The sequence below is a fragment of the Echinops telfairi genome, unplaced genomic scaffold, assembly GCF_000313985.2.
Source record: "Echinops telfairi isolate 266 unplaced genomic scaffold, ASM31398v2 ScPeMD7_18;HRSCAF=68, whole genome shotgun sequence".
Lineage (NCBI taxonomy): Eukaryota > Metazoa > Chordata > Mammalia > Afrosoricida > Tenrecidae > Echinops > Echinops telfairi.
The window spans coordinates 1,446,619-1,458,248 of record NW_022103915.1 but is presented as its reverse complement, the minus strand read 5'-3'; the positions used below and the strand labels follow the sequence as shown (position 1 = coordinate 1,458,248).

The following is an 11,630-nucleotide window of genomic DNA, read 5'->3' as shown; positions in this document are numbered from 1 at the left end:
GAACTCATGTGCACAGCAGAGAAGACCCCTCACCCATCAAGGCCTACTGAGCCCCCTCTGCCAGTTCCTCCTTCCACTGGCTGGGGCTCCCGTGGCTTCAGGGACTAAGGAGTGTCTGGTGACTAGAGTGGTGGCAGGTGATGGGGGAGCTCCCACCGCAGAGAAATAGACACTTGTCAGAACCCCAGCCTGCTGTCCATGTGACCCCTTGGGAAACAGAGGCCAAAGTGCCCAGGCATACAGGAGGCAGGAAAGGGGGCACCTTGGTGTCTAGTAACAGCTTGGCGTCTGGTAACAGGCCCTCTGTCCCCAGGGTCCAGCCCACAAAGCACCCTCACAGCCCTGCTGGCCCTCGGCCAGGCCACAGCTCCTAGCCCTCTGTGGGCACGCCTCCCTGCACTGGCCAGGGGTGGCCCCGATACACCCTGCGGGGCAGGTGGCCATGGCAGAAGGGTGCTGTGGACTCTGTGGCCTGTGGACAGCCGCCCAATCACACTCACCCACGAGGGCTTCCTGCAGGAGGAGGCTGAGGAGCATATTCTCCAGCCCCCAAGTTCTCTCTCAAGGGTGGGGGCAGTGGAGGCCCTGGCCAAGGCTGCTTAGCTGATGACAGGGGATAAGTGGTGTCCAGCATTCTCCCTGTGCTCCACCCCCACCCCACACGCTGGCTTGGGCCCCACCTGGAGGCCTACTTGAACTGTGGCACTCCAGGAATGGCCCCCACAGAGCCCAGGCCATCCTGGGGGCAGCAGGGGCCCCATGGGTGAGCACTGACTGAGCCAGGATATTTCTACCCCCACCCAGCCCCATTCTGTGGATGAGAAAACTGAGGCCGTGCATGCCAGGCCCCAGGATCTGCGTGGGGGAGAAGATGACAGGAGGCAAGAAAGCCCCTGGGGGAGTTGAAGCCAGCAAAGGGGGGGTGAGAAGGGAGAGGCACAAGGCAGTGGGTGTGAGGGTGTAAGTAGGCCAGCTTTGTGTGCGAGTTGCCATGACGACACCCTTGTCTGTGCAGGCTTCTTTGTGGGCCCCTTTCCCAGGAAACCTCCCCCAGCCCGTGTCCCCAACCCCTGCCAGGCTTCCCCTCCCAGCCCAGGTCCAGCCCCCAGCCCAGCAGGAGCCAATGGGGAACCTCCTCATTACCCAGCCCTCCATCTGGGTTGGGCGGGAGGGGCGCCGAGCTTGTGTCAGCTCAGTTTCTACATGCATGCTCTCTCGCGGGCCTTGCACACACGTTCATGCTCACGCCGCACATGCACACAAGCCACGTGCAAATACGCACGCACACATGTGCACAAACGCGTATGCACACGTGTACATCTACACGCGTGCAGGTGTACTAATGTGTACATGCACATATCCCAACACAAGTGTGCAAACTCCCATGCGTGGAGCACCCACGCACGAACATGCACAGTCACGCACACTGCCTCTCATGCACACATGCACACATGCAGGCGCTCGGTACCCCTCAGGGTCTGGCCTGCACCTGGCCCAAGGTGCTCAGAGGGCAGGCAGGGTGGGGGGGGCAGCACTGGCCTGGGCCCTGGCCTTGCAGACTCGGCCAGAGTTCCGCGAAATGCTCCCCGGGGCATACATACAAGGCGTCCCAAAGACCCCCAGGGGACCTTGCAGCTGACCCCGGGGTGGGCCTCCGTGGAGAGCCCCACCCCCACCCCGCCTGCTGGCTAGACCATCCATCAAGCAGGGCCACAAAGTCGCCTTTCTTGATCCAGAGGTCTCTGGCCAGCACTGCGCCCACCAGCAGGGCCACTTCCAGTGCCCTCGGCAGCAAACCCGGGCGGGCTCGCCCCCTGGCGGCCACCCGAGGGAGGACAGTGCTGGGGTTCTGCCCGCCGCTGGGTGTGAGCTTGTGCCACTGGGCTCAGCAGCGCGGTCAGGGGGCTTCTGTGGTGGCGGCCTGCATGGACTAAAGTCGCGGGCCAGCCTCGGTGGGGAGTGGCATGGGTGCGACCTCTTGTGGGTGCAATCCTGACCTGGGTGCAGGGACCCCAGCCTGCAGTGAGTGGGGCGGGGGTAGGTCCCTCACGGGACTGGAGCTTGCACATGGGACTATCACTAACCAAGGTAGCCAGAGTCACAGACTTGGGGGGTACAGGTCAGAGTGCCCCCAAACCCAAGGCTGATGGGATTCTCCCCAACAGTCAGATAGCAGGGTGGGGTGAGGCCTGAGGACTGCTCAGGAAAAGGGTGTGGGACCCTGAGGAGCAAAGAGAAGTTTACCTGGTTGGGCAGGACTCAAAGACCCATTTCTACTGGGAACAGGGAATGTACAGAGCACCACGTTAGGAAAACTGAAGGTCGTCGAAATTAAGTGGGACCTATAAAGACTGATAGCCTGGGTGGCAGTGAACTGAAATGGACTAGTATTGGCCCTGTGAATTGGACAGTCACGTGTTTTAGTAGGCCGGCAATGACAAATTGAATTCCTCATTCAAGATCGACCTTGAAGTATGGTGCCTTTTGTGACAGGATAACACCGAGCTACCTACAAGAAGACCAGTGACGGACGCCATCATTCCACTTTGTGCACCGCCCACTAAAGCCAGTGCTGACGAAACTAAAGATTCTATCAGCTTCCCCAGTCTGGAATTGATCAAGCATGCAACCAAGAGCCATTGATAATTACTGGTGACAGGGATGGGGAAGTTGGGGACAGCGGGGAAGGACTGAGCCTCGTGGCAGAAACAGCGCTGACACTGAGATGACATGGTAAGATCTTGCCAGACGGTGACTTCTTCATTATAAATATGTTTTGTCAACAACATAAATGGTGACCTCACCAGCTGGAATCTGTAGGGATTGTGGGAGGTTTTGTCATCCAGGCTAGGCCTGGGTTCTCAAGTGGTTTGGCAGTTGTGGTTGCTGCTGTCGCGAGGTGTCACTGAGTTGGTTACAACCCACAGTGACCGGATACACACCAGAGCAACACCCTGCCCGGCCCTGTGCCCTCCCCGGGGGGCTTTCCTCTTTCCCACTGCCTGTCTACTCAACCCAGGGTCATGCCCTTCTCCAGGGGCGGGTCTCTCCTGACAACAGTCCAAAGTCTGTCAGACGAAGTCTCGCCATCCTTGCCTGCAAGGAGCTCTCTGGCCGCGTCTCCCGAGACGCGCTTGTTTGTGCTTTAGGCAGTTGGCGGCATTCTCAAGACCCTGTGCCCGCACCACAGTCCAGTGGCAGCGATGCTTCCTCCGCCTTCTTTATCCACGTCCAAGCTGCACGTGCACAGGAGGCGATCAGAAACGCTTTGGCTCCAGTAGGGTGCACCTTATTCCTCAAAAGTAACCTCCTGGCTTTTCAGAGGTCTTGTGTGTAAGGGTTTTTGGGGCACGAAGCGGAATTAAAGGTCCAATTGGTAAAGTTTTAGAAGCAGGCTTTATTGAGAAGCTTGCGGACGGGTTCAAGAACTCACGTATTGAGCTAATGAAACCGCGCGAGGGGAATTTCTGGCTGCGTTTTTATATCCCCTGGTGGCAGGCACAGCTGCACACAGGGACTTCAAAGGGAAGCACTCATTAATTTTATCTATAGGTCCGGGATGGGTGGAATAAACACATCTTCAAGGGATGCAGGGAAGTGGTCGTTAATCTTATCTATAGGTACCGGGGTAGGTGAAGTAAACATCTTCAAAGAACATTCTTTCTCGGGGATATCTGGTTTTCAGCGAGGGGAGGGGAGGCCGATGTGAGGGAGGCCCATGAGAGGTGAGTTCTGAAAACCAAGAAGGTGCCGGATTCAAAATGGAGTCCCTTGTGCCAAGACCAGGCATTGTGTACCAGATTGACTCAATGCAGTGGGTCCTTTGATTCCTTAACTGCTGCTTCCGCGAGCATTAATTGTGGATCTAAGCAAGATGAACATCTTTGACAACTTCCATTTTCCTCCATTTATCACGAGCTACCTATTGGTCTTCTTTACATAGAGCTGTAACCCCTGCTGCAGGCTGCACTCCCTGATCTTCCTCAGCAAGGGCTTCCAGTCCTCCTCTTTCAGCAAGCAGGGTTGTGTCCTCTGCAGATCGCAGGTTTTAAGACCAACCGCTGCCTACTGCCTAAGAAGGCACCCAACCTCAGGTTGTTAATAAACCTTCCTCCAACCCCATGCCCTATTCTTCTTCATATAAGCCATCTTCTTTGATTATTCGCTCAGCATGCAGATTGAATCAGTATGGTGAGAAGATACAACCCTGACACACACCTTTTCTGATTTTAATTTGGTAATTAAGGCCGAGTAACAGTCTCCCCCTTCCCCGTGATGTAACCTGACTCACTGTAATCAACCTCATAATGGAATCTGCTGTGAACCCAGTCAGCTGTAAAAAGATTAGGATGGAAGGCCGCCCCCTTCCTCAGGTGACCACCCCGATGTAATTGAAAGGAAGTTTCCTCGGGGTGAGGTGTGGGGGAGGTCAGATGCCAGGCATTCCCTCCCCTGAGGGCAATCAGTTGCCAGACTGCTGTCTCATCCCACCGCAGGGGTGGGCCTGCTCCCTGCCTCTGGGGACAATGGACAGGCTCCTGTAGGAGGGGTTTTCACCCTACTGATAATGGTTCCTATAGAGACCCAGAGACCACCCCCTAGACCACCCAATCATTGCTGTGTAACCTATAGTGCAGCTCCTCCCTGTGATGTATGTCTCTACCTGTAAATTAGTGGGCTGACCTGTGCCCAAAGGGTATATAAGCGTGAGCCAGCAATATAGAGCTCTCTGACCTCCTTGCTGCTCACTCCCTGGTCATTCCCCTCTCTTCCCCCTCTCCCTTGTTCCCTTGCCCTCCTTCCCTTCCCCCTCTCTCCACGTGGACCACCTAGCTGGGCTGAGGTGAGCAACGCTACCATGTAATATGTTTTACTGTATTATTGTATTATCTCTCATGCTCTCAATGACTTTAATATAATGCTTATATATCTCAACCGCACAATTGTGCATGACTGAACCCACAAGTAGTATTACGGAACCAGTGAGTTCAAGCAGCGGGTGGGGCTGGCACCCCACTCCCTCCGCACCACTTTTAATTTAATACTACAGTGTGGCCTGCTTCTGATATAAGTGGATGCTGTAGAAAACTTGCTTGCTCTTTTCTGGATCTGGATCCTACATCAGGCTCATTGACCTCTGGTCCTTAGGACTTGAGCCTGCTACATTGCCTGCTGATCCTGGGAGACATTAGCTGCCTGCTTTCTGAGCTGTTGAGTCTGAGTTTGTCTGCATCCTCAGTCACCAACCTGTAGTCTTCCTGCAGCTACCTGCGTCAGGAGAAGGGTTGGGTTTAACATCTGACCCATAGATTTGGCATCTGCTTGGCACTCAGACTAGTAGCCAGCTTCTACACCTGTGTCAGCTATTTTCTTGATAAAAATTTCTCTCTCTTTCTGCACACACACACACACACACACACACACACACACACACACACACGGGTACTTCCCCCAAACAGAATTTTCTTCCAAAGCTATGTATTAAAATTTTTTAACAAAACAACCTTATCAACTTTAAAGGACTCTCCATTACATAGATTACATTTGTCAAATCTGCGATTCCATTCTTGGGAACATTTTTCAAACATCTGTTTGGATGGCTGACAGCAGCCCCCTTGTTTTTTTCCTTCACCTCTTCTGTGTCATCAGATCACTGTCCTTTCATGTCCCTCTTCATTTGTGGAAGCAAAATGAAGTCGCACAGAGGGAGGTCAGGCGCGTGGGGCAAGAGAGGCCTGTTTGTTTTTTGCCCCAAACTGGAGCACTGAGGTGGCTGTGTGAGCAGGTGCATTGTCATCGTGGCAAAACTAGTCTCCCGTCTGCCACAAATCAGGCCTTTTTTGGTCACACACTGTTATTCAATCTTTTCAGAATCTCTAAATCAGTGGTTCTCAACCTGTGGGTCACAACCCCTTTGGGGTTCAAACGACCCTTTCACAGGGGTTGCCTGATTCATAACAGTAGCAAAATGACAGTTATGAAGTAGCAACAAAAATAATTTTATGGTTGGGGGTCACCACAGCATAAAGGGTCACAACATTAGGAGGTTTGAGAACCACTGCTCTAAATAGAAAACTTAATTAACAGTCTGAGCTGGTGGAACAAACTCCAAATGCACTATCTCCCTGACTTCAAAATAACAAATGAGCATCAGGTTTGGGGGTAACCCCTCACATGTGTGTATATGTGTGTGTGTGTGTGTGTACACTAAGATGACCAGATTTTAACATTGGTAAAGCGGGACACCATTGATAAAACTCATATCCTGGCAAAATACCCACATGGCAGCTGAAAACCGTATACCCTAGCTTGTCGTGCATTCTTTCCCAAAATCGGGACTGTCCCGCCAAAAGCGGGGCGTTTGGCCACCTTAATATACACACAACTGGATTTGCTTCCCCAAAGAACCCAGTATAACACAAGAACCAAACGGTTTACCTCTTTATGAGAAGAGATGACAGGGAATCTCAGAATCACCATCCAAAACGAGGTGAGGGACCCAATGTGGAAAAGACCATGGATTGTTCAGCGCAATTTCACGCTGGAGCTGAAGAAAATGAAAACAATTCCACAGGAGCCAAAACACAACGTTGAGTCTATCCCAGTTGAATCTAGAGATCACTTCCTAAGCCCCCCCAAACTCACTGCCAACTCACAGTGACCCCACGGGACAAGGAAGAACTGGCCCTGCGGGTTTCTGAGACTGAGTCTATTTTTTCTTTCTTCTTCGATGTATTTATCTATATTTAAAACAGCTGTTGACAAAGGCTCACTGGAAGCAATCTGACCAAGTGGACACCTCAGTTACGCCCAGTGATACACTGGTAAACGGCTGGGCCACCACCCAGCGGCTCAGGGTCTGTCGCGGATGCACAAGCCAGCTGCCTCTGACCTCCCCCAATCACGCAAAGGTCTGAGGACCATGAGGCAATCACCTCTGGGCTGTTTTTAATTTAAAAAATAAAATACCAATTAAAAAACTAATATATCTTCTCTCTTCAATGTTTCTGACGGGGACAATTTTATTCGCTTCTTCCCTTAGGGACACGGTTTCAGAGACCCTCCCAAGTCACACACTAAGCCAACCCCAAAGAGAAGCCTACCGGCTCCTAGTGCAACTAAAGGGTTTTCTGAGGGTCAGGCCCAAGCACGCTCTGAGAAGGGGCATGCAGGGAGCGCTACTCAGGAGGCAGGTAGTAATGGAACTGGAAATGGTGATCATTTGCACGCGGGGCGTGGGGGTGGGGCTGCCCTCTGTTTAGGCTTTGTATTTTGCTTTTCCAGCTTCACTGATGACGCGGGTGTGCTTCCTATCCCTGAAGTATTCATTGTAGTCCCGGGCATATCTCACCACGAACTTGTCTGGAATTTCAAAGCCAACGAAGTCTGGTCTATAGCCATCGCTTGGAGGAGTCCTTTTCACAGGCAAGCTGGCAACCTTGCCCACCTTTGGGTTGTGCTGCTTGGCCAGGGAAAGCCGGGTTTGCAGGTTTGCCAGTGCCGATGGTCTCCGCAACAACCAGAGCGTTCTTTCTGGTCAAAGTCGAGATGTCATCGCCACCAATTACGTTTATGTCCCCCGCTGAGTGGTCATTGCAGCGGCTCTCCAGTCTGATAAAATTCGCAGTCATAGGCAAGGATCTATCACTGCTTTTGTTCAGAATTTCTAGCCCCCCTTGAGCGCGCAGAGGGCCACGATGTGGTGGCCTCTCAGCTCCTTCTTCATCACATCCCGAGAAAGCCATTCAGTCCTGTCTATAATGAGCCCATGAGGACTGCAGACCTTTTCCAAACCTCCACATAATGATTTGGGATACAAAATAGATCTAGGTCAGCCTGGCTCCTCATCACTGATCACAGCGCTGGGCTGCGGGTTGCCATAGCGAAGGCTGAGGTTGGGCAGAAGAGGAAGGCGGCCAGGGAAAGAGGAGGAGGAGGAGACTGTGATTCTTTGTGGGAGGAGAAGGACAGGTGTTCTCCTTTAGAGAAGCTGGTGGTTTTGAACTGCTGACCCTGAAGTTAGCAGCCCAATGCATAAGCATTACCCTACCAAAGCTCCTTAGAGACCACTTCAAGAACATATGTAAACCAGAGAACACTAATGAGTAAAAACCGAATGACTTCTGGATACACGAACAAAGCAAAAAGTCATTAGAAAGCTAGGAAAGAAAGAAAAGATCGTGATAAGAATTGTACGAGCCCCCAATAAAATAATTTTAAAAAGAAAAGGTCAAGGTCAAGGTCAGAAGAAGAGACAAAATTTGCTTTGGAGTAGTGAAATTGAGGACATGAGGAAAGAGAGCTGGGCACACATTTTCAAAGGAGACAAAGTCTGATATTAAAATGTGCAAATTCCTAAATGTTTAATAAAATTCACCCATCGAACCCTATGGGCCTGGGCTATTTGTTAAAAAAAAAAAAAAAAGTGCAAATACCTAGAGTGGGAAAACCAAAAAGAAGGAAGACCACATCCGTGCTACTCAAGATGAAAGAACCGAAAACAAGATTTCGAAGCTCGAATTGCAATCTGGAAGGATTCCACGAGTCGAGGTTCCACGTTGGGCTGCTCACCACCACGTCCACAGTGTGGACTCCCCAGCGGCCCCAGGGAAGAAAGAGGAGGCTTCTGGTCTCATCAGATACAGTTCTCTAGTCACAGTTCAGGGCCACTGAAGGGAAACTGACCTGACAGCGAGTTTGGGGCAAAGTAGACTTGAAGACACCGACTATTTGTGTTCATTCCAACGAAAAGGGACCCAACAGGACGCTGGGATTATTGAACAAGAGTATATGCAAATAAAAGTTGACTGAAGATCATTAAAAAAACGGTTGCAGTAATATATCGCCAGGGAGCTGCCCAATCCAGAGAGTTCATGAAAACAGGGAGACCATTGCTAATGTCAGATGGAGCTCAGCTGAAAGCGGTGACTACCAGAAAGATGTTTGCTGGTGTTTTAGTGCCAAGGCATATGACTGTGCTGGATCGTAACAAACTAGTGGTACCCTTGCTAAGAATGGGATTTCCAGAACATTTCATGGTGCTCAGGCAGAACCTGTGCACGAACCAAGAAGCAGTTGTTTGTACAGAACAAGGGGATGCTGAGTGGTTGAAAATCAAGAAAGGTGTGTGTCAGGCAGGACTGTACTCTTTCACTGTAATTATTCAGTCTGTATGTTGAGCAAATAACCTGAGATGCTGGCCCACATGAAGAAGGAGGAGGAACCAGGACTGGAAGAAGACTCAAGGAACTTGTGATGTGCAAATAACACGACCTTGCTTGCTGCAAATCAGTAGGGCTTGAAGCCCTCACTGATGAAGATCACAGACACATAACTCAAGGCAAAGAAGACCAGACTCGACACGACTAGGCCAAAAGGTAACATCAAGGTTAGTGGAGGGAAACTATTGACGTCGCCAAGGCTTTCAGGTTACTTGGATCCACAGTCGACGACGACGACGAAGCAGCAGCTAAGATACCAAATGACGGATGGCGCTGGTCTGAGCTGCTGGTCACGACTGTGCTCAAGGCTAAAGAGCAACGATGGCGCTTTGAGGACAAAGCCCACCTGGGCCAAGCCGTGGTAGTTTCCCATCCTGTCAGTATCATTATGAAACCTGGATCATGAATAAGGGAGGCTGAAGGAGGATCTACCTACTTGAATTACGGTGTTGAAACATTTTGAAAGTACGTATCATTACCTGCCAAGAGGAATGTTTTGGAAGGAGTACAGCCAGGATGCTGCTGCTTAGACATAAGGAGGAAGACCTCATTCCCAAGTCTTCAGGAGAGAGCATTCTCTGGAGAAGGACTCACGCTTGGTACAGCCCCGCGCCGAGGGAAACGCTCCTTGGTGACCGACACAGTAGCGGTCATGGCGGCTCCAGCGTCGCTGTGACGGTGAGGATGGCACAGGACTGGGCGGTGTGTTGTCCTGTCGTTCATGGGCCCCTGTGAGTTGGGCGGCACTGAACAACAGCATCGTCCACGTGCCCGGAGCTGGGCATGCCGTCAAATCGGTTCCGAGGCACAGAGACCCCGTATAAACAAGAACACAGTGCTGGCCTGCGCCATTCTCAGGCTTGTTCTTATGTCCTCGGAGCCCATGGTCGCAGCCGCCGTGCCCATCCATCTTGTCCAGGGACGTCTTTCATTGCTGCTCCTCTACTTTCATGCATTGTGAGGTCCTGCTCCGAGGCTGGGCTCTCCTGACCAGCTGTCTAAAGTCTGCGAGATGAGGGCTCACTGTTCTTACCTCTAAGGCGCACGCTGGTCGGACTCCTGCCAAGACCGATGTGTCCGTTCCCTGGGCGGCCACGCACTTTCAATACTCTTCCCCGCACCATCATTCAAAGGCATCGATGCTATTTTAGGCAAAGCCCGGCTTCCACATGCAGTCACGTGACTGAAACGCCCCAGGCCGGGTCAGACGCGTCTTGCTCCAGGTAACGTCCTGCTTTTCGACCCGTGGGTGTCCTCCAGCATTTACCCCATGCGATGTGTCAGTCAGATCTTGACTGCTGCTTGCACGACTGTGGATTTGCAGATCCAGGCAAGACAGAATCTCTGGCAACTTCAATTTCTTCTTCGTTTCTCAGGATGCTGCCTGCTGGTCCTGCCGAGAGGATTTTGTTTTCTTTACACTGCCGTCATCAGACTGCAGACTCGTAGTGATCTTGCTGCACAAGGCCGCTTCAAAGTCACTTTGAGGCGTCACGCGCACCTGACCCACGCCAGGGGATTCCCCTCCACCCCTTCTTTTCTGAATCTTCACTCTCTTTTTAAAATGTTGGTCTTCAAGCGTATTGTATATAGTACACAGTCCATCTCAGCAAATGAAATCGTAAAAATGTCCCATTAACCCCACTATCAAAGCGGTCCCCCGTCCTCCCTCCCTCTATAATTTCCTGACTGTCCCCTTTCCCTGGCCTCCCCGGAGTTTCAAAGCCTCGTCTTTTAGTGTAAAAACATTTCTTTTCTTTGTTTTTTCTTATAATAATGGTGCTATTAAATACTTACCTTTATAAGATTGACTACTTTGGCTCAGCGTAATGTTCTCTCGCTTTGCCCATGTCTTTCAGTGTTTACGAGAGCTCTCGTTGTTTTCAACTGACGTGTCATGTCCCATCATATGAATACACGTTTGTTGATCCCTTATAATCGGAGGCTTGGGTTGTTTCCATATTTTTGCTATTGTGGAAATTGCTGCAATAAACGGAATTGTGCATATGTCTGTTCGTGTTGTTTTCCTTATTTCTTTAGGGTTTACACCCATTACATCCAGAAATGGCTGGAGCATAAGAGACTTGTCTAAAGGAAGTTTAAAGGAACTGCCACACTGATTTAAGGGAAGTGCCACACTGATTTCCCAAATGGCTGTACAACCGTGCATTCCCACCTGCATGTCAGAGTGCTCCATTCTCTCCATATCCTCTCCAGCATGGTTTTGTTTTACCAGATTTTGCTAAAAGTGTCCATGTGAAGTGGTATCTCGTTGTTGTTTTACTGTAATTGTTTGTTTTTTTTAGCATCAGGATTGGAAGAAGATACATTAATATCTTCTCTTTTTAAAAAAATCTTCTCTTTTTTATCATTTTATTGGGGGCTCATACAATTCTTATCACAATCCAT

General features: G+C 50.8%; 1 pseudogene; it reads right to left on the bottom strand.

The window, feature by feature from the left end:
• Nucleotides 1-7,258: 7,258 nt before the first annotated feature.
• On the bottom strand, nucleotides 7,259-9,875 carry LOC101640548 (annotated as a pseudogene).
• Nucleotides 9,876-11,630: the final 1,755 nt, after the last annotated feature.